The sequence below is a fragment of the Gopherus evgoodei genome, chromosome 6 (assembly GCF_007399415.2).
Source record: "Gopherus evgoodei ecotype Sinaloan lineage chromosome 6, rGopEvg1_v1.p, whole genome shotgun sequence".
Taxonomy (NCBI): Eukaryota; Metazoa; Chordata; order Testudines; family Testudinidae; genus Gopherus; species Gopherus evgoodei.
Genome location: NC_044327.1, coordinates 21,356,221 through 21,383,249, shown reverse-complemented (window position 1 = coordinate 21,383,249; position 27,029 = coordinate 21,356,221). Strand labels below are relative to the sequence as shown.

Genomic DNA, 27,029 nt, shown 5'->3' with positions numbered 1-27,029 from the left:
TTATTATATACATTGCAGAATTGTACACGAGCCCATTTAACATCTGAAGAGCTCATGTAGATTCCTAAACTGCAATACAACAGCTTTGGTTTTGCAGCATGCATCAGAGATCAGAAGAACCATTTTGAAACTGAAGCAGTGAATTAGATTTCTCCAGAGGACTGAAGACCAGGAAGACCAGGAACTGAAATGTCCTGATTTTTGCTGCTGTCAGGATGCCCCCTCCTTTCTTACCACCTGCTGATTCTGAAGACTGGCTGGTCTCCTCTACATTTTTGTGGCTACATAGTACAGCAACACAGATGCAAGAACTTACCATATCTGCATCCTTCAGAAACCTAAAGAACCACTGTCATTTATCATGGAAAAATTCCATGAATACCTCTTTATCTCGGCATTTTGTTGCTCAATTACTTTATTTAAAAACTTTCTTTGATGTGAATTTCACCATACTCTTCTCTCTCTTTCTCTCTCTCTCTCTCTCTCTCACACACACACAACACACACACACACACACTGGCATGCAGTCCCAGTTTTCAGAACTTATATGAAGGCAGAACTGTGCTGTTTGATTTGTATGCTACAGAATTTAAATCGAAAGCTTAGATTCATCCTAGCTCTGTAAAATGAATCTGCAATAGAAGAAGAAAAGCTTTAATTGTGACAAAGTATACTGACAGCACAGTAATAACCTTATCTCAATTCACCTGCGCAAAATAAGTTGTATAGCAAGCCACCAGATGACAATTTAATTGTTATTAAAATATGCACAGGCTAATTCAAAAAATTTTAGGACATTTCTGACTATAAAATCCTTCTTCGCCTAAACTCAATTTAAATTGAAAATAAGCACTTGTACAGCAGAACCATTGATCTAGCTGAGGGAATTTATTGTCCGAAACGTCCTAAAATTTGTTTTGAATTACCTTGTGTGGATTATACACATTAAAATTATCATCTGAGAATTTCATGCATATTGATGGTGCCCTGTTGTTAAGTTAACCTGTTAGGGATGAAAAATTCTTCCATGGGAAAATTGGTGTCCTTTTTGAGTGCTAGAATAACAATTCTTGAGCCCCATATTTAAGCACATGGATATGTATAGCAGCTATAACGGTTATGAAAATAATAAGATTTTCAAAGACAATTGTAATTCAGTTGAACTTGGGCACCTAAATCCTTTGATAAGTCCCCACCGAGTATGTCGTGAGCTCCTAAAGGTGAAGTAAAGCAGGGAGCTTTCTGAGAGCCTAATCCTGCAGTCTTGGCCAGGCAAAACTCTCATGGATTTCAACAGGAGTTACCTGAAGGAAGACAGCAATACTGACTCCAATTGGTTTATGCCAGGGATGAATTTAGCCCAGTGTTATTGATTTTGAAATGCTTTTTCTCCATCAATTTTTCCAGGCTTCAGGTAATATAATGTACCTGGGTGCAGAGCATTATAAAAGCAAAAATCCTTGTCTAAACTACCACTTTCCCTAAGGTAGGCATCTATTCCACTGTTCAGGCATATTTCTAATGCATGAGGTCCTAAAAAGGTTAAAACGTCAGGCCATAAAAGAACGGTCAGCTTTCATATAGAGATACTTCACAGGGAATGACACACAGCAATATATAAGCACCATTTTTTTCATGGTGGGCAGGTACTGTGCAGCTTTTATAGAGACTTTTTTTTAATTTGGAACATAAATTAAATTAAATATTTATGCCAGCGCTGCCAAAAGGAAGACAAATTGTGCAGGCAAACAATTCTCTTAATAAAATTCAATCCCTGTAATACAAACTGTTGTCAAAGGGTAAGTGCAAGTTAACTTTTTCTTTAAAAAGTTTTCTTTATGATTCCTGGCATTCAGGATGGAAGGGGCTGAGACGAATATTGAATCCTGTTCCCATTGAAGTAAATGTGATTTTTTTTTTTCCTGCTGGCTTGTATGGGAGCAGGTCAGGTCCTTTTTCTATTTGATTTTTGAAATGTGTGTTTTTGTGGGGTAGGTCGGGGGGTTGTTTTTGTTTATGTTATGAGGGAAGTAGATGATGTTTTGCAAAACTGGTCTATGGCAGGTGGGAAAGAAATAACTGGGGGAGGTTATTTTGGTATAATGGATGGACGGATTGCCACAAAAATCAGCATGTTGTAACTTCTCGGCACATATCGTCTTGACATCCTGCTGACAATACTCTGACACAGGAAATTATTTGAGTCATAAACAGCTGGAAACAAAGATGTTATGTCTCTATGAAAATAAGGTATTTTAAAATACATGAAAAAATATAAAATCTTACACCAACCACAGCTGATGAGTATCTCCACCTCATTTACACCCCTCCTGCCTCTTCATACAGTTTTAATGTTTACTGGAGACTGGAATTTGTGGAAAGAAAAAAAGCCCTCTCTCGAGGAGGAAATCTGTTCTAGACTTTGTTTCAACTCTCTCTCAGTTTGAGAGAGCTGCTCCCTTAGGTGATGTTTTTGTGTTGAATTCCATAGTTGGGCCAGGGACTGTGGCTGCCTGAAAGCAAATCACCTTCTCTCCTCCCATTTTGATCCAATGTCTATGCCAAATGCCTGAAGTCCTTGCTCAACATCAAATTCCTCATATTCTGTGTGGGAGAGCAGAATCCTAGTGTGGTTTAATTCAGTGTCCTGGTAAAAGAAGAAGGACCTATGTAAGCATCCTGCTGAATCAGAGCCTCTCTTACCTCAGTGGGAGAACTCCCATGAACAGGGACTGCTTCAGTGTTTAAGGGTTGCGGCATTGGATTCTCTATAGCTAAAAAAAGTCTTTGAGCCTAGTATTAAAATGGCCTACCTAAGGAGGTGGTGTAGCCTTGTGGAGAAGACTACACCAGCTTAGGACTCAGAAGACTTGGGTTTAATTCCTGTATCTACCACTGGGCTATTTTAGGCATATGTCAGCTCTCTATGCTTCAGTTTCCCTATCAGTAAAATGAGGACAATGTTACTGACCTCTGTAAAACACTTTGAGATCTATGGGTAAAAAGACCAGGTTGCTATCATTATTGTTACTTGACACTATGTAAGATTCAATTACAAACTTTAAAGCCCAAATTATCTCTGGGCAATGTCTGTCTCTTACTAGGGGCTTCCCTATGGGAACATTTGGTCTGTGGCAAGCTGGGTTGTTAATCTCCCACCCTAGCCTGCTGCGTTCTAAGTGTCCATGGGGACCATTCTGCCCACACACTACAAGTTCCCTAGCACGCGTTAGACAACTCCTGTTTCAAAGTGAGGGAGCTCAAAGCAGACTATAGAACTTGTTCACATGGACATTTAGTGTGCTGCAGGCTAGGGCTGAGGAGAGTAACATCCCATATTGCCGCATACTAAGTGTTCATGTAGACAATGCCTGTGTGTCCGTACATTCACCTAGCACAGTGTTTCTCAAACTAGGGTCACCGCTTGTGTAGGGAAAGCCCCTGGTGGGTCGGGCCAGTTTGTTTACCTGCCCCGTCCACAGGTCCAGCCAATCGTGGCTTCCACTGGCTGCGGCTCGTTGCTCCAGGCCAATGGGAGCTGCGGGAAGTGGTGCGGGCCGAGGGGCTAACTGGCTGCCGCTTCCAGCAGCCCCCATTGGCCTGCAGTGTCGAACCGTGGCCAGTGGGAGCTGCGATTAGCTGGACCTGCAGACAAGGCCGGTAAACAAACCAGCCTGGCCTGCCAGGGGCTTTCCCTACACAAGTGGCGACCCCCGTTTGAGAAGCACTGATCTAGCACAATGGGGCCCTGTTCTCAGCTGGGGCCTCTAGATACTACTGTCATACAAATAATAATAACCCCATCAAAGCCAGGCATGAATTTGGTGCCTAGAATCTGTGGAGCAGATCCTCAGCTGGTGTAAATTGTCAAAGCTCCACAATGGAGCTATAAAAATTGACACCAGCTAAGGCTCTGCTCCTATGACTCATCTGCCCTCAAGGTCCATCTTTGTAATCTGTTGCATGACCAGGTCTACCATTTCTGCAATCTCTGTCCGCTCTGGGCTTTTCTCTGATGTTCACCTTATACAGAGTACTTTGCACTGTCTAGCTGCTATAAATTATGAGCCCTGGCCCCGCGCATTATTTGTAACTCACAGAATACTCCAGTCCTCTGCTCACTCAGGACATTCCTTTCTGTCTTTTCCATAGAAAAATGTTCTCTACAGAAAATACTTAAAAGGTATATCTAGTGCTCAGGCCTGGTGCTGTAATGATAGTCCTGAAAAAATCCTCCATGGCCACACAACTAGTGCTGAATGGATCTTAGCAGTGTGAGCTTCCCACAACACATTGCCAGTTTTTCCTGGAGGGGTCACCTTCAAGGTTGAAAAGGTATCTTACTCTAAATGTATATTGGATTCTTGATCTTTCTGCTGAAGTTGTGAGCCTGGGTGCTAGTTGTGCCAGAGGGAGAGGGAATGTTGTGTCTTCTGAGTCACATCTGCACTTCAACCATCCACTCATTTCATAAATGCCAATGAAAGCAAAGATACCCCATTAGAAAAACACTCCAAAAAGAAAGTCTTTATATTTCAATACTATGATCTTCTTGTTCCACAACCATCCAGTGATATATATTAATATAAGGCAGACTCCAGTAGGGTCAGCATCAGATGATTGTTATACCAGGGTAGGCATCTGAAAATAAAATTATTGTGTTCATCTATTGAGTCATATATCATGCTGGCTGAGAACACATTGGCTAATGATTCAATAAGTTTCAATGCTCACCTCATTTGATATCACAGTTCAATAAGTGGAGCTATTACTCACCTCTGATGTCAAATGCCTTCCCCTCTAGCAAGCAGAAAGTTTGAAGGGATTGGAAATACCATTTAGAAATTCAGTATCAAATGAAATATGTATTTTTTCCCTTCTGGCGTATTGATTTCTTCATTGACTGTGATGAGATTTGATTATCTAATCTGATTTCTGACTTGTGCAGTAGCAGTTCATAGCAGTGACATTGGGACTGCTTTGCAACTTCATCTTTTATATTTTTTTTCCTTTTCATAATAAAATGTATAGAACAGAACCCTTCTATTGGCTTCTTTTATGATCTCTCTCTAGATATTTTGCCTTGAGGTATATCTTGATATTGAGCTCGACGTGCATCAGCATCTGCTTTTTATCGGCCAGTCAAGCAATTTTTAAAAACAGGCTGTAGAAGGCGGCTCAAATTCTCGTTCAGTGAAGGGAGTTCTTAAAGGTACCCAAGCCAGGAATCACATTCCTCCTTGGCTGATTTCTATATTGCTATCAGCTCTCCAAAGAGGGCTTCTATAACGTTCTGTGTAGCAGATATTTTAATGATGACATTCTTATTTAAAGCATATCAGATTTCTTAATCCCTGGATTGAGGCCTCAATTCTGAACACGAGTCATGCAAGCTCCTGGTCAGCCAGCTAATCAGCAGCAGACCAATCTATTCTGGAGAAACTTAGCTTGGTGCATAAGGAAATAGGAGGGAAAGCCACACTTGCTGTATAGGAGTGTGCTGCAGAGCTGCCCGTGAGTTAGCAGCTCATATAAATTATCTATCTGTCCCTAAGAAACACTGTTCATTGCCCTAACCCTAACCTCTACTGAGGTTATCCAAGAAGCAGAAGTTACTAAAACCTTATGGCTGCAGTAACGTGTATATGTGGGTGCAACTGCAGTGAAGAGGAAAATAAATGGATCAGGGAAAGAGACCACTACGTGGTATAAAAATATCAACGGTATCTTGCAGATGGGTTGAATGCGTCTTCCTGCCCCTGTCTAGCCCCAGATTACCACAGGGCCAGAGAATATCTTTCACCAATAGGCTGCTTGGAATGACTTCCTGGCTAAGTTCCATTTTGGAGACATCAGCTGGGACAAGGGTCTTTGGAGCCACATAGCCAGTCCTCCGGGAACTTACTCTCCTCTGCAAAATTCGAGTAGCATTAAGCATGCTTTGTGCCTCCCGTGACATCATTCTCCAGTATGGTATATTAGTAAGACAGTATCGCATACATTAATATGACTCTGGGCAAGTTAGACTTGGGTGTAGGTCTTTTGTTGTTTTAATTCATTTTCTCTTAAATAATTTGTTCCTCAAAAACCCACACCTTTATTTAAGAAGGCTGCGCTGGTCACTGAAACCCACTGGTCACAAGTCCCAGAAAGGAACAGGAACTGAAGGTATCCAAACCCAGACAAGTATCCAAACCCAGAGTAAGAATGGCTGGTACACAGGGTGCCACAGCGCCCCAGTTTGAGTATGGAATTGAAGAGTGACAAAAGGTTTAATTTGTGGGAGCTAACATGGTAGAAGTGGAGAGTTTAGGTAAACTTACATAGCCACCTCGCTAGGGAGCTTCCTTTGTGAAGGTCTGGAGTGTCCTGTGAAAATGCAGAGCCCAGAGAGGCCCTACACATTTTGAACTTCCAAAGGTTTTTTTTCCTGACACTTTGGACCCTGGAGAAATCCGAGACAGAGGGCCTGCTTCTCCTCTCTCAGTGTAATGCCACTGACCTCACTTGAATCACTTTTGATTGGCTTTACTGTTCCCATACACTACAACCTCTCTTGAATATGATGTGTCACACTCACTTGTTTGTTGTCTACTCCTCTTTGATACAAGCACCACATCTTTCTGTGCTTTTAGGGAATGCCTAATGTAGCCTGATCTATATATTATGAATAAGAATTCCGAGTTATCACGCTAAGGGTAGACAGGTTCTTGTCCAGAGATCAGGCCCAGTATTATTAAAATTGTTATTAAATAGTTGGGAACTCTGATGTGCACAGGGGTAACACTCAAATTATAGGAACTCTTTTACATTTACAAATAAATGTATTGATACATTTAGCAAAGTCACGCACACCCTAACTCAGTAAGGTAGATAAAGATACTACAGAAAGTACATCTGCACATCCATACTCACACCATCCCTTGCGGAACAACCTAAAAAGTTACCCAATATCTTCCTCATTACCGTCACCTTCCTCATCTTCACCATCATTCTGCCCCCTCCCAAGGGCTACATCTCTCTCTCCCCCTGCCCACAGGCTGGGATGCCACTTTTATAATGTTACACTGATGTTACCATGTCTAATGCATATTCATTAGGGGTTTCTCCCCTCTTCCTTATTTGTATTTCATCCCCTTACCAACATAAAGGTGACCTTTTTCTATAGGTTAGTATATTTATGGTTTTAACTCATTATCATATACATCACTTTGTTGCCATGGCACTCTTGCGGTCATATGTTCCAGCCAAAACCTTCCGGAAGCTGGTGTTAGTTCATGTTTCTGTAGTTGGCTGATGTCATTATGGACAAAATTCCCCTCTACAGTCTACTTCCCGTTCCCCTAAACATATGGATTATCACAGTTTATCTATGCCAAAGTTCACAGGCCTCAAGCCTCATGCTAACTGCTGAAGCCAGTGACTTATAGGATGCAGGCTCATAGGTTCCTTGCATTATTGCTGAAAAAATAAAGCAGAATATAATGCAAAGCAGTGAATATAATAGAGGTAACCTAGCCCACTACACTAGCCCACTGGGGCCCAGCCTCTCATTGAGGTCTTTGTGACACATCACCATACAAATAATTAATAATTTACTATTATTATAATTATCAGATAATCAGGCCCATTGAGTACATAATCCTTACTAGTGTCCAAAGGGCTATATTCTGCTGTTATTCACACTGGTGTAAATCCACCATAAATTAATTTACTTCATTGGAATTTATGATGGATTTGGAGTTGGCTGGTGCAGCCTGCAAATGTTATGTGCTCTATTGTATGCTTGTCTATGTATTATAAAGATATTTAACGAGTGCATGTTTTGAGTCAATCCAGTATAGGACTGTAAATAAATGCATACCCTAAACACTGAAGGTGGATCCAGATACCAATCCATCTACCAGTGCTCAAGAGACAGACCATTAGCTCAGCCTCCTGGTGTGCTTGTTAGATGAGTTTGTCAAATGAATAGACACAAGTTTGTGGATTCAGAGAACAAAAGGCTTGGCCTGTTTCAAAAGGGACACTCCCTGATGCAGCGGGATACAGGTTTTGTAGGAGACTGAGATGGGTTCTAAGACAAAAGTTGAGAGTGCTAAAATGAAAAGAAACTGAGATCTGCTGGGGTGCCTGAAGAAGTGGGTCTGCCTTGGTCAGTCACATTAGAAGAACTTAAGGCAAGCTAGACATGCATGTGGACCTCTTGTTGTTTTTATTATTTTTCTCTGAAATAATTTGTTGCTCAAGAAACAATATGTTTGTTTTAAGAAGGCTGCACTGGTCACTGAAACCCACTGTTCAGAAGTTCCAGGGGAGAATAAAAAATCAAAGATATCTGCACCCATTCAGACCGGTCGGGTAAGAATGGGTAGTACACAAGCTACTGAAGCCCAGATACCAAGTGTGAGAGGAACCAGAGAATCAGGTGATTCCACACAGAGAGGTAACAGGCATGAGGCCTAATATGAGAGGATGTACTTGGAGAGATCACAAAGGGGACAGAAGGACATCTCACCCTGAAACATGACATTCTGGCTTTGCACCACTGTACATGGGAGCCAAATTTGTTTCAAAAGACCTTAAAGTCCAGTCCTACAGAAACATTAATGTAAGAAACATCCGTTTGCAGACATTAAAACCTGATTTAATGAGCAGCACTAGGAAGAAATATCCAGAGCTGTCAGGAGGCAGATTGAAAGACTGAAAACTAAACGTGTATAAATGGGTTACAAGGGATTCTTCATATCTCCATACATTAAACTCGAAGGTAACAAGACAGCTTTGAAAGATGTGTAAAAAATCACTGTAGGTGCAATCCAGAGAGTGGAGAAAAGAGTGCTGACAGAATGAAAATGCAAAGAGAAGATAGATGAGAAGATGGTGACAGGGTTTGTTTGTCTGGAGTTTTTAATAACACTTGCTTATTTATTTTACAAGTACATTGGCAATCCAGTTGAAATGCTAGAGTCTGAATAAATCTTCAATCATGCAAGTTTTAATTAACTTCAATTACAGAAACAATTGTACATTCAGGAAGTGGGGGGGAATCAACACTAAAATCAACTTTTAATAAAACGACAATTGTAGAGTGGGTGGAAAATGAATCTTTGAAAAAAAAATTGGCCAAGATGCAGAGTAATCTATCTGATCAATGTTTGATGATTGTCAGAAGTACAGAGATACATTTCCTGGCTGCATTTCATCATTAGAAATGATGCATATGCTCTCAGGAAACCATCCTTCCCATTACATTAGCAGAACCCATTTTCAGTAACTTTTACAAACGCAATAAAGTTCTCAAGAATTAAGTTGAAGAAATCATATATTTATACTCTGATAGGAAGCTTTGTCATAAACAGATGGTTAAGGGTTAATGTCTCTTTTACCTGTAAAGGGATAAGAAGCTCAGTAAACCTGGCTGACACCTGACCAGAGGACCAATAGGGGGACAAGATACTTTCAAATCTTAGTGGAGGGAAGTCTTTCTTTGTGCTTTTTGTTTTGTTCACTGTTCGCTTTTGGGACAAAGAGGGAGACCAGACGTACACCCAGGCTCTCCCAATCAACCTTGACAGGCTTAATTTTATTTGATCTTTTTCTGAGTCATTTTAAAAAAAAATGTTATAAATTAATTGAACTCTGCAATTCCATTCTTATTTCTCTCCAACAATCCATATTTATATTGCACTAATACCAAGAGGCTTCATTGTGCTAGTTGGTATGCACCCCTATATGGAGATATAAAATACATAATATTTACTGTTAAATAAATTATTTATGAATCAGGGTCACAATCTTGCAATGCAGTGCCTGGGCAGACAACTGCAGAGCCCCACTGACTTTTACTAATATGTAATATATACACACACACTCCTATATACATTTAATACATTTTATACAGGTATACTATTGTACAAGGCAATGTATAAATACATTAAAAGAAATATATATAAGTAAAAATAAATTAATAAGCCAAATTTATAATTTTCCTCTAGTACTATAGTACTTCCACATAGAAGATTATTGTAAATCTCTAACATTTGGACAATGATCTAACTGAGTCTTGAACTTTGGAATATCTTGGTTTTTGAGTGTTTGACTTCTCACCCTTAACATTACATTAATGATTATGTTTCCCCGCCCTCCTCCCCCCATCAAATATTAATTGACGTGGAGATTTTCAACAGAAGCCTAAGGGGGTTAGGTGCCAAAATCCCTTTGAAACTGAATGAGATTTGGGAACCTAACTTGCTGAGCCTCCTTTGAAAAGCTCAGCCTCAACCTCTGAGTCAGTGACTAAAAGCCAAGTTGCATTGCCTTGATTAGATTTTGAAAAGTCCTACCAGCAGAGAGCATTAACAGCCAAAGAGACTATACACTAATACGTTGTCTGTGGCCCTTTAGTGTATAGTTGTGGCTGAATGTATGCTGATAACAGCTGTTATGGTAGATAACAAATACCAGAAGGTAGGAGGGAATCTGCTGTTAGAAAGCCAACTCATAGGGCCAAAATCAATTCCACCAAGTAAAAAGGTTTTGCTATGTCCCCTTTACGCCTCTCATCCCCAATATCCTGGTACAGAGGTGGAGCCTGGCTGCTTTTTCCTTTCAAACAGTTATCGTTTTACACCTGTTTATATTCTCAAAGCCATCTCCACAAGAAAGAGGCTAGGGATAAAATCTTGGCAAATTTAGTGTTTTGGGGTTGGTTTCTTTTTTTTGGATGACAGCGAAAATTGTTATTTCTAGTTCCTTCAAATCCGGAAGCCCTCATACATAGGCTTCACAGGGCCACAGAAATCATCTCTGTTCCTAATACATGGAAAAATACTGGTTAAGAAATATGTTGATGATTGGACAGTTCAAGGGATTGCTAATGTCACCCATAGTCTTTTGTCTGCAGAACATGGGTTAAAATATAACACAGGTGGCTATAGCGACTGAGAATCCAGTGCTGAACTCCTGGCTCTGGCAACATCCTATTGAAGTTAACAGGAATGCTGCCTGAATCTGGAGTCCACAATCAAATCCTCTAAACCATTGCTAGTGAACAGCTGTTCAGTTGTTTACACAAAATTAATCCATGATCTCAGTTCAGTTCCTAGTGGGCAGGTCTGATATCACAAAAATCACTTCTAGAATTGGCACTAATTGGCATCTTTGCTGGCAACCCTGATGCCCGTGGCATGTTGGAGGGTTGGTTATTCTAGGATTGCCCCATCTCTGATAAAGCATCCGCAGCATTCCTGTTTATAAACTAAGGAACGTTAGCAAAGGAGAGACTCTTCTGCAGAGCTATGATTGCCAAGAGAAGAAGAATACAACTGCCTTGGCAATTGTGGGCTGAAGTTTGTGTTCAGACATCTGTGAAAAACTAAGCTCTAAATGTAAATATCATATGGCTGCTTTGTTTTCCATTTCTTAACTAAAAATATGCATTTTTCCTGGATTTCAATAAACACTGCATTTTTAATCTGCATGTACAGAGTGCAACAGAGACCAGAATTGATGAATATGAAGTAAACAAAAGGGGTTGGTTAGCGGGCATGCATACACCAGATAAGGAATTAATGATCCCAGGAAATATGGCATTTCTCCCATTAAGATTTTGAAACATGTTGTTCATTGCTCTCAACACTGCAGACATTTGAATGTAATGCCTTGCTTTCTCATCAAGGGGAAAGTGAGATTGTATTTGCTAATGAAGTAGCACACCCCATAGTGCTTAGCTGCCCAGAACATAGTCCAGACAAATGATGCAAACTCAGAAGCCCAGTATCCAAACTTATTAACCTCACTTGTAACAAATGAATATGTACTTTAGCTTTTCTTTGTTTTCCTCTTCCACTAAGCCTGCATCTTCTAAGACTATGGAGACTAATCCGAATACCTGATGTTCAAAACTAGTTAGCAATTTCCATCTGATGCCAAACTTTCTCTTTCACTAAATTCTCTTTAGAATGGCCAGGCATAGCTTCTCCTCTATGAAAAATACAGTAAATTATATCTCTGTGATTGTTTTATTAAAACGTAAGGAATATCATTGGAGCATTCATTAAGAACTAGTGTAATACACTGTAACTACAGTGCTGTCACTTTACAATCTAGATAACAAAAGGCAATTTGCAGAGGGTAAAAGTGAGATTGTAAGCACAGGAGATAATAATCAAATAAGCCATTTTTATTACTACTATGATGCTTTAAAATACTTTAATATTATGGCCACCCTGATGGTTTGTTTGACAATTCTGTGAAACACCATGCTGATAACCTGGATTTCAAAGCTACTATGGGATTTCTTAGTCTTGGGATGGTTGAGGGCAAGAACAGGCATGATGTTCTCAGCTACTAGGGTATAGGAGGATGCAGACTGCCATGCTGCTTTTTAAGCCTTTGTCCTGATGCTCTCTAAGTTTCTCATTCTCTGGGCCACTTTGTAAGAGAGCTGTCCTCATCATGGAACCACCCCAATGCTGCTAGGGATGTCTAGGGAATGCTCCAGGAATCCCAGCTGGAGATGCTGTCATGGTATAATTCCCCACTCTGAACCTTAGCATCCAAAAGATGGGGTACCAGCATGAATTCCTCTAAGCTCAATTACCAGCTTAGAACCTGTAGCGCTGCCACCAACCAGGAATTCCAGTGCCTGGTACACTCTGGTCCCCCCAAAACCTTGCCCGGGGACCCCCAAGACCCAGACCCTCTGGATCTTACATAAGGAAAGTAAACCCTTTCCCTCACCGTTGCCTCTCCCAGGCTTCCCCTCCCTGGGTTACCCTGGAAGATCACTGTGATTCAAACTCCTTGAATCTTAAAACAGAGAAGAAAATTCACCTTCCCCCCTCCTTCTCTCTCTCCCTCCCAGACTCCCCCTGAGAGAGACAGTAATCCTAACACAGAGAGAAAATTAACCTTTCTCCCTCCCTTCCCTCCTTTCTCCCCACCAAGTCCCTGGTGAATCCAGACCCAGTCCCCTGGGGTCTCACCAGAATTAAAAAAAAAACAATCAGGTTCTTAAACAAGAAAAGCTTTTAATTAAAGAAAGAACAAAGGTAAAAATTATCTTTGTAAATTTAAGATGGAATATGTTACAGGGTCTTTCAGCTATAGACACTGGGAATACCCTCCCAGCCTAAGTATACAAGTACCAAATTAAAATCCTTTCAGCCAAATACACATTTGAACTCTTCCCAGCCAAATACACATTTGCAAATAAAGAAAACAAACATAAGCTTAACTCGCCTTATCTATCCAGTACTCACTATTTCAAACTTATAAGAGCCTGTATCGGAGAGATTGGAGAGAAACCTGGTTGCACATCCGGTCCCTTTGAGCCCCCAGAGAGAACAACCAAAAACTAACAGCACACACAAAGACTTCCCTCCCTCAAGATTTGAAAGTATCCTGTCCCCTGATTGGTCCTCTGGTCAGGTGACAGCCAGGCCCACAGATCTTGTTAACCCTTTACAGGCAAAAGAGATATGAAGTAGTTCTGTTCTATTAACTCTTACTTATCTGTTTATGACAGATGCACTCTGTTACCTGTCAGAATGCAGTTGACAGCTACTGAGTACAATCACAGTATTTACACCAACAGCTCTTCTGTATCAGGAGGAGAAGAAAAAAGAGGATGGAGAAAGACAAGATGGGGATGTGAGGGTTATGTATGGATAGGGCACACTAGTAAGACACATGAAGGTGGCTGTTTTCCTTGAAGGATTTAAATGAACAGTTCAGCACTAACATACATTGGCAAGTTGGCAAAACTTTCCCCCTCCACCCCAGCTATTTTGCTGTAGAAGAGAGGGTTTTATTTTTTAGTTTTTCACCTTTTTTTTCATTTCTCCTCTTCCTTTTCACCCCTTTAGATTCACAGATTCTAGGATTCAAGAACTGGAAGGGACCTCGAGAGGTCATCAAGTCCAGTCCCCTGCCCTCATGGCAGGACCAAATACTGTCTAGACCATCCCTGATAGACATTTACCTAACCTACTCTTAAATATCTCCAGAGATAGAGATTCCACAACCTCCCTAGGCAATTAATTCCAGTGCTTAACCACCCTGAGAGTTAGGAACTTTTTCCTAATGTCCAACCTAAACCTCCCTTGCTGCAGTTTAAGCCCATTGCTTCTTGTTCTATCCTTAGAGGTTAAGATGAACAAGTTTTCTCCCTCCTCCTTACGACACCCTTTTAGATACCTGAAAACTGCTATCGTGTCCCCTCTCAGTCTTCTCTTCTCCAAACTAAACAAACCCAATTCTTTCAGCTTTCCTTCATAGGTCATGTTTCTAGACCTAGTTTTGGCTTATTATAATAAAAAAATCAAAAAGTAATAAGTTCAAGGGACAACTGTTCAAGAGTGTTGCTCCAGTGTAGCTAGGCAGAATTTGAACCAAAATCCACAAGAGTTGTGCCTAGTTTTGAGATATTTAGCAGAAGGAAGTTGAAACTATGCCACAAGGTTATTTAGTGAAGACAAGCAGAGAGGGGGCAATAGAGAGGTTATAAAAACATATACAAAATCTGCACAGCTGACTATTATCATCCTGAAAGTGACAAGTAAGTAATGTCGAGATGCTGTAAGAAGGCAGAAGGAAAAAGAAAAGATCAGCAGAAAAGAGAAAAAAGGCTGAGACATAACACTTGTAGGAGGAGTGAAAGCATAGATTCAGAGAAAGCATTAAGATTGAAGTAAAACCATGACAGGGAGGAAACCAGACCTGCCTCCAGAGCTCTGAAGATGTTTCAGGAAGACAGACTATGGCATAAAAGGCTGCTTTGAGATCAAGGAAAAAATGAGAAAGGAGAGAAAGGCATCCTCATCAGAGAGAGAAGGGTGGTTAATTACACAGAAGAGAATAGCTTTTGTGCTGCACCAAGAATGATATCAGCTGTGTGATTGGAGAGATGAAATAAGGTAATTTTCCCAAGGACTCTGTTGAATGTGATGGATTTTCTTACTTTGCAGTCTTTTGCCGCAGTGTTCACAAACTGTACCCTCACTTTCCCTCCAACGTGAGGCTCCTCATTTCACTTCCTTACTGAAAACCAGTAAACGGGAAGCCACTTACATTTTACCTTTTTCCTTTTGTGGACATAAGCTGCAGCATCCCTTCAAATTAACAACAATACTTTGCACCTTCCCTCAGAGGATCTCAAAGTGCTCTGCAACCATTAACAAATTAAACCTCATTACACTCCTATGAGGTAAGTAGTATAATCACCATTTTACAAATGGGGACACAGAGTAAATGCCATGTCCTGAAAAAGTTTATTCTTAGGGGATATCTGCTGATGTCAAGAAGACTACTTACATGAGTAAGGGTTTGCAGAACTGGTGCTAAGTCAGTTAGCTATGATCGTATAGAGCCTGGCAAAACAAAAAAAGAAACACCAGCCCTCTTGACTCCTTCTCCTGTGCTTTAGGCATGAGGCCACCTACTTTCCAAAGGCTATCCTGTTCAACAGGCAATTTCACCATTGCTGTCTAAAAGCGGAATCTATAAGGAAGACGTAAAATTATAATGGAGAAAATACAAACACAATAAAACAGTAAAATAGATTGCAATATTGTGTATGTGCCTTGCTAACCAGATACACGCTTGCCTGATTCTTCAGTTACATATGAAAGATTAACCACTGGGAAAGTGTATGGAACTTATGATTTCCTTTTTGGAAAGAAGCCATGTCTTACAGCAACTTGTTATTACCTGGCCAGTCACACTAGTCTGTTACAGAAGAGAGTGTCTTCTCAAGAATCATGTGGGCTTCATAGATTTCAGCATGAGAGGAATCCAATAGATTGTCCTAACTAGAGCTGTGTGAATAATGGATTTTTCAGTTCACTAGCAATTCAAAAAAAGGAAAAAAAATTCTTTCATGACAATCCAAAAATGATTTTTTAAAATATTCAGTGCATAAAAAGTTTAAAAAAAATTGTTTCATGTTGAGCAAAACCTTTCATCTGAGCCAAAGTAAAATGTGTATCATTTTGATTGAGCAATTTTTAAAAACATTTTGCCTGTTTTAACTAAAATTGAAGGTATTGAAACAAAAAAAGGCATTTTTGAACCCCCAAAACAAACCTTTTGTTTCAAAAAGGTCAAAATGTAACATTTTGGAATTTTGGGGGTGGAGGGCGAGAGTTGACATGAACAATTCAGCAAAACTGTCAAACATTTTGGTGTTGTTGAATCTACATTGTTTTGCCAAACAACCTTGACTGAAATATTTCACCCAATAGCCAGATTGACCTTTGCCTAAATGTTTCCCTCTTGCTTTTCAGTTTCTCTTATATGTTATCATACTAGACATTATGTTTTATACACCGTGGTTGGTTGGAATCCATTTACTAACAGGAAGGCTTATTCATTGCCTTTTTTAGAAGAAGTCCCTTTCATGATCTGTAAGGGAAACATAAAACTCTTTTCTCCTCTTCCTCAAGACTCCCAAGGTACTGAATTAACCAGCTGCTCTTTCCCTTCCTCTAGATTAGATACTTCCGTTTACTTTTTGGTTGGGATTCAAAATTCAGAGAGACTCTTCTTAGCTTCCAGTCAGATGACCTGGGGAGTAAAAGCCCGCAGGGAACGGGAGCCTAGAATGTGAGGAGCATAACTGGAGGATAACTTCTCCAGGAGTTATGAATGAGCAGGGGTTTGTTTCCATTTGAAATTTAAATTAACAAACCAGACCCAAGAAGGATTTTATTTGACACATTAAAGTGAAATTACTGGGGATCCCAAGTCTGAGAAACTGAGGCAGTCAGTGGTCCTGAAGCCAGACCAGGTAGTGCCCTGCTGCAAGTTAATACAGTACCATCCAATGGGCTTGGAAAATAAAGGGAAAAATACATACTACTAAATACATGCAGCTGGTAGAGCATCTCCTCTATTTGTCTGTGTATTTATTTTTGGTCAAACACTTTTGTTTCCTTCCATGACTCTGGGAATCCAGGTCTCCTCAGAGCCATCGTATGAGACTTTTTTAAGATTAGTGGAAAACATCAGGTTGACTAGAACAGTGCTGATGCTTCTGTGTTACTGGTTCAATACTAGCCCCTTGTTCTATCCTTCCTCCCTCCTTTCATTAGCAGGGGGAACACATGGAAACTTTAGAGAGTGACTCAGCAGTCATGCAGTCTAATTCAGTCTGATGATACCATCAGTCCATGGTATTTCTAGTGCCAGGAGTTCCCATTTTACTATGCTTAACCTGGTGAGTATTATTTAAACCATCCACTCCCAGTGATGGTCTACATACTACTCATGCCTCTTGCTATGCTCGGGCCCATGGAAGACAAGGCAATATTTTGTTTGAATGTCATTATAAACTGGTTTTGAAGAACTTACCCATCCGACAGTTTATCTCAGTTGTTGACTAAGGTGAAGGATTGTTTTATAAAGGCACGGACTCTATTGCAGCTCCTTGGTGTGCAGGGCGATTGTGCCTGCTACATCACTGTATAATAGGGTGGTTGTAGGGTGCAACATTTGCTCCTTCCTTCAATGGCCAGCTCTAGTGGCCAGTGCTGTAGAGAAGTGGGATCATGGCCCCGTTTTTTCCCCATTCCACTCCACACCTTCCCCCAAAGCCTTACCCCCAGCCCTGCCTCCTCCCCCTCCCATTCCACTCTTCCTCTGAGCACGCCCCACCATCGTGCCTCCTCATGATCGCAGCAGGTGGGAAGTGCTGGAAGGGAGGAGGAGGCACTGATCGGCTGGGCCCCCAGCAGCCTGGAGACGCTGGGGGCAAAGGCGAGAAGCTGATCAGTGGGGCTGCCGATATGTGCTGAGCACCCACTATTTTTTTCCCAGACAGCCCCACTGATCAGCTTCTCCCTTGTGTGCCTCAGTTTTCCCATATGCCAAATAGGAATATGGATTTACCCTCCTTCATAAACCACTTTGAGACCTACTGATAAAAAGTACTATATAAGAACTATGTATTATTAACTAACTTTCACAACAGTTGTTTCACTATGATAATTAGGTTTCTTTACTGTGGGTGCTTTATGTGCCAGTAGGAAGTGAGGCCATCAACCACTTCACATAAGCCACTGAAAACTCCCTAGGTGCTAACCTGGGCTAGATTTGAACCAATGACATGGATGTGAGAGGATCTGTTTATCAGCAACCAAGCATAGTATCCATCCCCAGATATAGCTGTATGAATACAAGTTGTGTGTCAACATCTCAAAGAAAATTACAGAAACGCTTCTCAGAAGTTCAGGTCAGGACATGTCATGTTTTTATATGAAACAGCCTAGTTATAAAAGAAAAGTGCTACATGGGGACAGTATTTTATCTGTGGTCATATTGGTTTATTCATTGTTACTTTTGATAATAAGACCCAGTCAAAATGTTCAAAAGAGGACTTATGTGCATGAATACCAAAGCAAACAAGCTCAGCAGAATGGTTATGACATGGAGCTTGTATTAATGAAATACAGAACAAACCATATGTTTACTAAAATGAAATGTTTAATTCTTTAACTCCATAGGTTAAACTATAGAAAGCCAAGGACACAGTAGAGACAAATTAAGATATAGCTGAAGGCCCAAATAAACCCAGATCCATGTAATATGATCCTCTCTAAAAAGAGACTTCTGTAAGCTATCATTGCATAAAAGCAAACCAGGCATCTGGCACTTCTTAACACAACTAGGTCCAGACAAATTGCATCCTCCATCTTCGGGTAAAAAGGAAAACCCTTAGCAAGGGTTTTTTAATAGCTCATGAAGGCCCTGATCCAGCAAAGCATTTCAGCACGTTCTTAGCTTTAGGCTCATGAGTAGTCCTATTGAAGTCACTCATAAAGGCCCTGTCAATGGGTCTTCTCATGATCTTAAAGTTAAGCATAATTGCTTTGTTGGACAAGGGCATAAGAAAGAGTGTTACCACAAGCCTAGAGGGAAGTTAATAGAGTTCCTAGTGCTTAAAAAAGACACAAAGAGCATCTAGTAATCTACTCCACATCTTACAAACCTGATTTCAGTTGCAGGGAAGATGCTGACGACATTGGCAAAAGACAAGAGATTACATAACTTGTAGGGTCTATATTATAGCTGGAGACAGCATAGATTCATAAAAGGGAGATTATGTGTGACAAATGTGCTTGAATGCTTTGAGTACATTACCAGATTGGTAGGCAAGGGTGAAACCATAAACATAATGTAGCTGGATTTCAAGAGTGCATTTGATAAATTGTCATATTAAAAAGAGAGAGTAGTAATGCTGGGCTATTGGGGATGAGTACTGACATCCATTGCAAGTGGGCTTCAGGATAGGCAACAGAATCTCAAGGAAAGGAAAGAGGTCAGTATTAGTAAGTGATACAGTCAATGCAATGTTTTGCAGAATACGCCTCATGGCATTAGAGCCATTCTTCTTCACAGGGTATGGAGTGATTGATCTATATGTCCAGGTGTTTAGAATGGACCTATCCCTGTGGTAACAGAACAAGTCAAGAAGAGTCCAGTATCAAAGTAACTGCACAGTCAGAAGAGTGCGAGCAGATAGAGTGGAGATGGGAGGCAGCAGCAATTGCAGAAGAATAGGAGTGAAAAAAAAACCCAAATAATGTATCTCATATTATAAATTTACAGATCCAGCAGTCAACTGGAGACAGTGTCCTTTAGTTTGTACGGGTCTGTGTGTTTGCAAAGTCCATTTTTTCCCCTGTATCACCACCCTCCAAGTGGAGAACAGATATTTTGTGGTCTAAGAAAAATGGGATCCAAAACCTTGGAACTCTGCTGTTCAGAGCGGGACTCAGGCCACCATTCACACTGTGTAACAACAATTTCAATGAACTGACAGCTTAGGAACAATACAACATTTTCTTATGTGTCGGTACATGGAATTCTGTATACTACACACCAATCATCTTTATATAGGACTCCCAGAACACCCACAGCAGAGGCAATACAACAGCCCAAGGTAGCCACAGGAAAGTTAAACCTTTGTGGGAAAATTGCCCTATTGCTCATGCTGGCTTTATAATATTTGGAAGCCTCTTCTCCTGTCTCCTATCTCATGGCCAGGAGGGCAGATATGGTGGTTGCTCTTTCACTCCACATGGCCACGGTGTATGTTGCATATTCTTTCCATGTTTACCATGGGTCACCTATCTACCAAATGACAACAGATGTCTGGGGCTTGCAGACTGGTTTCACAGTGGAGAAGAAATCAGTGATGTGGAATCTTGGTATATTATAAATGTAATTTCTTTTATGTATACATATACACCAGTCCTGGAACAGAGGTGGCTACAAACAGGCAGATAGTGTCCTCTCCTACAAATCGCAGCCCACCACCAATGTCCAGTTCCCAGAGAGCAACTCTGCCTCAAGAATTGACTCTAATCAGAATCCAAGGCACAGAGCAAACTCCACCGCTGCTCATACATCTCCTTCTACTGAGAACTTGGCATAGCAACAACAGTAATCCCACGGCATGTCTTTCCATGACTAAATATTTGCACTCACATGAAGAAAAAGAACTTGCAAGGTTGTGCAATAGTGCCAACTGGTGACGCCTGCCATAACTTTCTCATGCCACTTACTCATCAGGAAGAGGACAGGGGCCTGCTTAGCTGAATTTTCCCCCAGAGCAGGAAAGCAGGGAGTGCACTGATTTTTACTGGGCCTAAAAATTAGGCATAGCTAACAAAACAAAAATCAATGAATTCAGTTTTCCAAGGTAAATACAGACTCTGTGTCAAAAATTGTGTGTGTTGGGGGGGGGTCTCAGCCATGAGTTTCAGGGGTCTAACACAAGCTGGCTCTGGTTATTCCTGGGGGTGGGCTTGCAGACATGATATTCGATAAAGAACAAGCACTCTATCTAAAATTCAAGCAAAAGACATGGTGATAAACCAATTTCTACTGAAAGGAGCTGACTGCTTTTCATTTTATATAAATTATAAATTCTGACCTTATTAATTTTTAAAAAATCAATTCAGAAAAATGGGCATTACCAAACTAAAAGAAAGCCCCAAGAAATAGTACAAAAAAATTAGTCTCTCTCCTGGATAAATCTGGCCCATTACTTGTAAATCTGAATACATGGGGATAAAAAACAGGATATTGCAGAGAATAGGAAGGAGCAGTAGAAGGCAGCTCAAATGATTTGGAACTTCAGGGGTATGAATTATATTGGAAAGATTATCTAATTGACTTAGTCTTCTTATCTTTGAAATAAGAATCAGCTCTCAGAGACAATATATTTAAGATCCTGGAAAAAGCAGATTGACTGCAATAAGACATTTATGATCTGGCAGAGTAACTAATTCCAGAACAAGAGGTCATTGATTGAAGTTGACAGGGAACTAGCATAGGAACTATTCACACAGGATAGTGATATATGAAAAGCCTAGAATGGAGCACAAACTAGAAAAAGCAGCAGTAGGGAGTGAGTAGTACCATCTAAAGGAGGAGCTGGATGTATTTTTGGAAAGGAGAGGATTTCTGGGCTACAGCTACAAAGCCCTTGCCCATACTGGGGAATAATCCCCAGTTTCAGCAATTGGTGGCTAGCAACCGGTGCAGCTGTGCCAATGTAAATGCCTAGTGTACACAAGGAAAACTAATTTCCAGTAGCGTAATATAGATCTGCTAACATAATCCCATGTGATGCTAAAATAAGAACTAATCATATGTAAAAATGGTTGGGATTATGATGGTGGAATATAGTGTATGATAATTCATTTCTTCTGGATTTGCAAGGCAGAACCTTAAAAGACCATGGATGGTCCCTAAAGTAGATTTAAATTTGTAATTAAAAGCTAAATATCAGTTAAAGACCTAGTTATGTTGTCAACAAACTAATATTACATCAGAGGGGAAAAATACTAAAAACAACTGATTCTGATTTTGTAAGACAAACTCACATTCTGCACTGTCTCTGCCGGCTCCTCAACTTTGCTCATAGAACTAAGCAGAGATCACAGATGAAGAGCTGGTACGAACAAAGAGATATTGATACTGGATGTTGATGTTAAAAATCACAGCCATGTTAGGGCTAGATCAGGAGTTCGCAAACTGGGGGTTGGAACTCCTCAGGGGGTATCAAGGTTATTACATGGGGGGCCGCAAGCTGTCAGCCTCCACCTCAAACTCTGCTTTGCTTCCAGCATTTATAATGGTGTTAAATATAGAAAGAAGTGTTTATATAAAAAAATTATAATGGGGGTCGCACTCTGAGGCTTGCTATGTGAAAGAGGTCACCAGTAAAAAAGTTTGAGCCCCACTGGGCTAGATTATCCCTGACTCTTGAAGTGGAAGGTGCAAGATGCCTTCCCCCTCAGGCACCTTCTTTTCAGCAAGCCAGATACATCATCAGTCCCTACACTAGCCTAATTTCCGAGATGGCCTGATGCTAATGAGGCACAACCCACACCAAAGGGGATAGTACTATGGCCCCATCTCTCATCCACACCACCAGTGGAGCTGACTGGACATGCAGGTTGCAGCATGAGCTCAGGAATCCCCACTGGGATGAGGAGGGGAAATGAAAATAAACTGGATGCCTCCCTAAGAAATTCTCACACAAAAAGCAGAACTGGAGAAAGAAGATTGAAGCACCTTCTAAATCATCGACCGGTAAGGAAATATCGAGGTAAGACTCAAGTTTGCCAGCTGAACTCCCAACGGCCACTGAAATGGTTATGTCTTTCCATGATGCTCCCTATGTCTCGCATGTCCACAGCTGTCAAACAACCGTGGAGATTAGTAATCTCCTGAAGTGGAGGTATCTTAGAGCTGCAGGAAACACTCCTGAAAGGGAAGGAACATGGTAGGTAGGGCCACAAGATAAACTGGCAGCTGGCACAGTCATGCTTCAGAGCCACAATCATTATTCCATAGTATGCGGTGAATCTACCTGCCCTATCACAGCACTGAGACTGGCAGGGCTAGACTGGCTGACATTGCCATAATAGAAACTTGAGAGGATGAGAGACTGGGCTCCCTCCATCCAGGTCCAATGACTGTGGAAAACTCTGCCATTCAACATATATAAGAGTCCAGCTGTGACATGACATCTTTCATGATGAGGCTAAATCTTGCGTTTTCATATCCTTCATCCTGTTACTGTGCAGGTGTTAAGGCAATGAATGGGAAGAGGTTTTATTAAAAAAACATGTTTACAACAGTTTCGGGATTTGTTGATTAGCATATCATGTTGCTGTTGAGAAAGAATTATTGGGTTTAGTTATATCTGTATTAGTAAGCATGACATCTTATAAGCATGAATGTATGATTCAATACTATTTTATTTTTCATATTTTATACCACAAATTAAGCTAAGTGAACCTGAAAACAAAAGCTCTAGCATGCCCAGGGCAACAATCAGGTTTCATTTTTGTTTAACTTCCATCTCTCTGCTGTGTGGTTTTGATGGATGATATGACTAAAGAATCCTCACTAAAATGCCCCATTCAGCATTCCAAATAAATGCAACAGCAGAAGTGCCACTATATAACATACACCTTCCACAGTGCTATCTCTGCTGCTCTTAATGGAAATGGCTTCTTTCCTTTTGTCATTATTCATATTCAATACAGACACACAGGAGATGACCATAAAGAAATTATTTGTAGCAGTCACATTATTATGATATCACCTTCAGGCCCCAAACAAGATTGGGCCCATTATGCTAGGCACTGTTCATACACATTACGAGACAGTTTCTTCCCCCAAAAGTCTAAACAGACAAGACAGAGAAATGGTGGGAGGGAAAACAGAAGCAGAGAGAGGTGACTTAGGTAACTTGCCTAAAGCAATAATAGCAGGCCAGTGGCAAAGCTACACGTAAATCTCAGGTGTCTTGGGTCCCAGTTCAGTGCCCTTTCCACTGGACCACACTGCCTCTACAATTGGCAACAGCAGAACATGCTGATGATTCATCTTGGTGCATATGCTGGGATCGCACAGTGAAGATGCTACTAAAACACGACACTGGAACTTTACAAAGTATTTACAGTCACATTCAATACATTCAATTTTTTCTTCCTTTTCAAGTTGTCAGAACATTTGAGATGACATGTTCCCTCTGTAGCAATTTTTCATTGCTGAAAAAATGTTGCCACAGTTTGCTTTACAGATTCTCAGTGGTAGCTATCCTGAGTGCATTTCTGATTCTGAAGCTGGGTTCCCTGAGATTGATCATGAGGCTGAAGTCACATAGCATTTCTTCTGTCTCCCTGATTGGCTCAGACCAACCGTATTTTGCTTTAAAGGGTCAGCAGGACCCATTTTGACTGATTCTTAAAAATAGACGTCACTACTTTAGCGTAGCCTAGACAAAGTACTATAATAATTAATAATGATGCAGTTGGAATCTTCCTATATTTACAATTATAATATAGTCTCACATGACTGGTGTACCTTTCATAAGGAAAACACAGCCTCATGAGAATCTGGTCATTTGTGCCAGTGGCAACATAGGCCCATGTGTCTCTTAATTAACTGAGGCTTTCAGTCCTCTAGACTACTCCTTTATTTAATCCCCTAATTTATATAGCCAGGGAACTGCTTGCATTTTCCTATATTTGAGATTATAATATAGCCTCATTATGATCCTTACAAAATTGCAACAGTAGTCTATAATCATAGCCCAAAACACTGCAGGGTCATTATCAAATCCTCTATATACTTTCCGCCAGTACATCTGAAGGAAGGTATATAGGAAAGTTGTGGAACCTCCATCATTGGAGATTTTTAAGAGAAGGTTAGACAAACACCTCTCAGGAATGGTCTCGATAATACTTAGCTCTGCCATGAGTGCAGAGGACTGGATTAGATGACCTCTCGATGTCCCTTCCATTCATATGATTCTGTGATCTGCTATACCAGATTTAGATCAAAGTGATGTTTGTGGAACAAGTCCTTATTAAACTATTATACCACCTGTTACACTTGTTATGTTGCTTCTTTGTGATGTGGAACCCACCAGTGACCATTCCACACCTAGTAGTCCTTGCTATTCCTCTTTACAGAATAATGTTTCACATTGCAGTACGTCTTCATGCTCGGTATTTCAGATTCTTACCATGTTATCTGTAGTGTACAGTTGATTCTCTAACACCCTGCACCTTGTGTGATCATTCACATCCGTGCAAAATGAGTGTAGAATGCTACCAAACCCAGAGCGTGCAAGACATGTGAGAACCATCACAAAAGCATATGTTGCAGGCCAGAAAATACTCCTCTAGGAACATCGTCCCTCCAACGCCAATTAAAAACCTGCCATTCAATATGGAGCTCTCATGACGAACACAGTAATAAAGAGTGTGTCCCTGCAGACAACAATAGTGAGATGGTTAGAGCTGGCAGCAGTATTTGGTGTAAAAAACATTTTGTAGCTCTTCCTCCACTTGCACCATTTCGCTCTCCTGTCTGAACCCCTCTTACAACTCACCTTTTTCATCAAGTGTAAACTGCTACCCTTACGTGCAATGCTCTGCTCAGCTCTGCCCTGCTTCCATCTCTGCTTCCATTTCTATCTACGCCCTTCCCACTAACTGAGCTCTTTGCAAGCCTCTAACCGACCCATGCCCTTCCCACTCTCAGCCTTCGTGCTTTCCTTCTCTCTAAACACTATGCGTGGTACAATCTGTCACTTCTGATGCCACATACCAGTTGGCCACTCTTTGCTCAAATTCTCCTTAATGAACGCTTTGAAAGTCCATTCTCCCAAAGAAAGACAGTTTCACTATTTAACTGGCTAAACTTTATTAAATATAACTAACAAGAAATATACAAAACCCAATAATTATGCTACCATGGAAAAAACCAACCCCCCCACAAATTCTCCTTCCTTCATCCTCTCCCCTAAACAGCATCTTCCTCCCCATGCATACACACTGCCTCTGCTGCCTCCTGCACTCTCTCCTGTGATCAAACCTTATCCATGCCAGCCTTCCTCCTCTTATACTCTGCTTCCCCAGAAAGGTATCCACTCCACAAAACAAGTTCCCTCTTCTGTTCCCTTTGCCTCGCAGCAGGACCCAGAACAACTTCTTTTTCTACCCTTCCTGAATCCAGTAAGATCCATCTGCCTTCCCTGCCTTGAACAACAATTCTTTTAGGGGGTCAACAAGCAGATGGACAAGGGGGATCCAGTAGATATAGTGTATTTAGATTTTCTGAAAGCCTTTGACAAGGTCCCTCATGAAAGGTTCTTAAGCAAAGTAAACTGTCATGGGACAAGAGGGAAGGTGCTCTCATGGATTGGTAACTGGTTAAAAGAGAGGAAACAAAGGGTGGGAATAAATGGTCAGTTTTCCGAATATATAGAGTCCAGGGGTCTGTCCTGGGACCAGTCCTATTCAACATATTCATAAATGAACTGGAAAAAGGGGTAAACAGTGAGGTTGCAAAATTTGCAGATTATACAGAACTACTCAAGATAGTTAAGTCCCAGGCACACTGCGAAGAGCTACAAAAGGATCTCTCGAAACCCCCGGGCAACAAAATGGCAGATGAAAATAATTTGTTGATAAATACAAAGGAATGCACATTGGAAAACATAATCCCAACAATACATATAAAATGATGGGGGTCTAAACTGGGTGTTACAACTTAAGAAAGAGATCTTGGAGTCATTGTGGATAGTTCTCTGAAAACATCCACTCAATGTGCAGTGGCGGTCAAAAAAGTGAACAGAATGTAGGGAATCATTAAGAAAGGGATAAATAATACAACAGAAAATATTATGTTGCCTCTATATAAATCCATGGTATGCCCACACCTTGAATACTATGTGTAGATGTGATCACTCCATCTCAAAAAAAAAGATATCTTGGAATTGGAAAAGGTTCAGAAAAAGGCAACAAAAATGATAAGGGGTATAGAACAGCTTCCATATGAGGAGAGATTAATAAGACTGGGACTTTTCAGCTTGGAAAAGAGATGACTAAGGGGAGATAGGATTGAGATCTATAAAATCATCACTGATATGGAGAAAGTAAATAAGGAAGTGTTATTTACTCCTTCTCACAACACAAGAACTAGGGGTCACC

The 27,029-nt window shown here is 40.7% G+C and overlaps 1 long non-coding RNA gene across 1 annotated transcript; it reads right to left on the bottom strand.

The window, feature by feature from the left end:
• Positions 1-5,422: 5,422 nt before the first annotated feature.
• Positions 5,423-26,188, bottom strand: LOC115653036. Its single transcript, XR_004000823.1, has 3 exons — positions 26,086-26,188; positions 22,713-22,714; positions 5,423-5,433 (listed from the first exon to the last, which is right to left on the bottom strand). It is a non-coding gene; the product is annotated as an uncharacterized LOC115653036 (long non-coding RNA).
• Between the last annotated feature and the right edge of the window lie 841 nt (positions 26,189-27,029).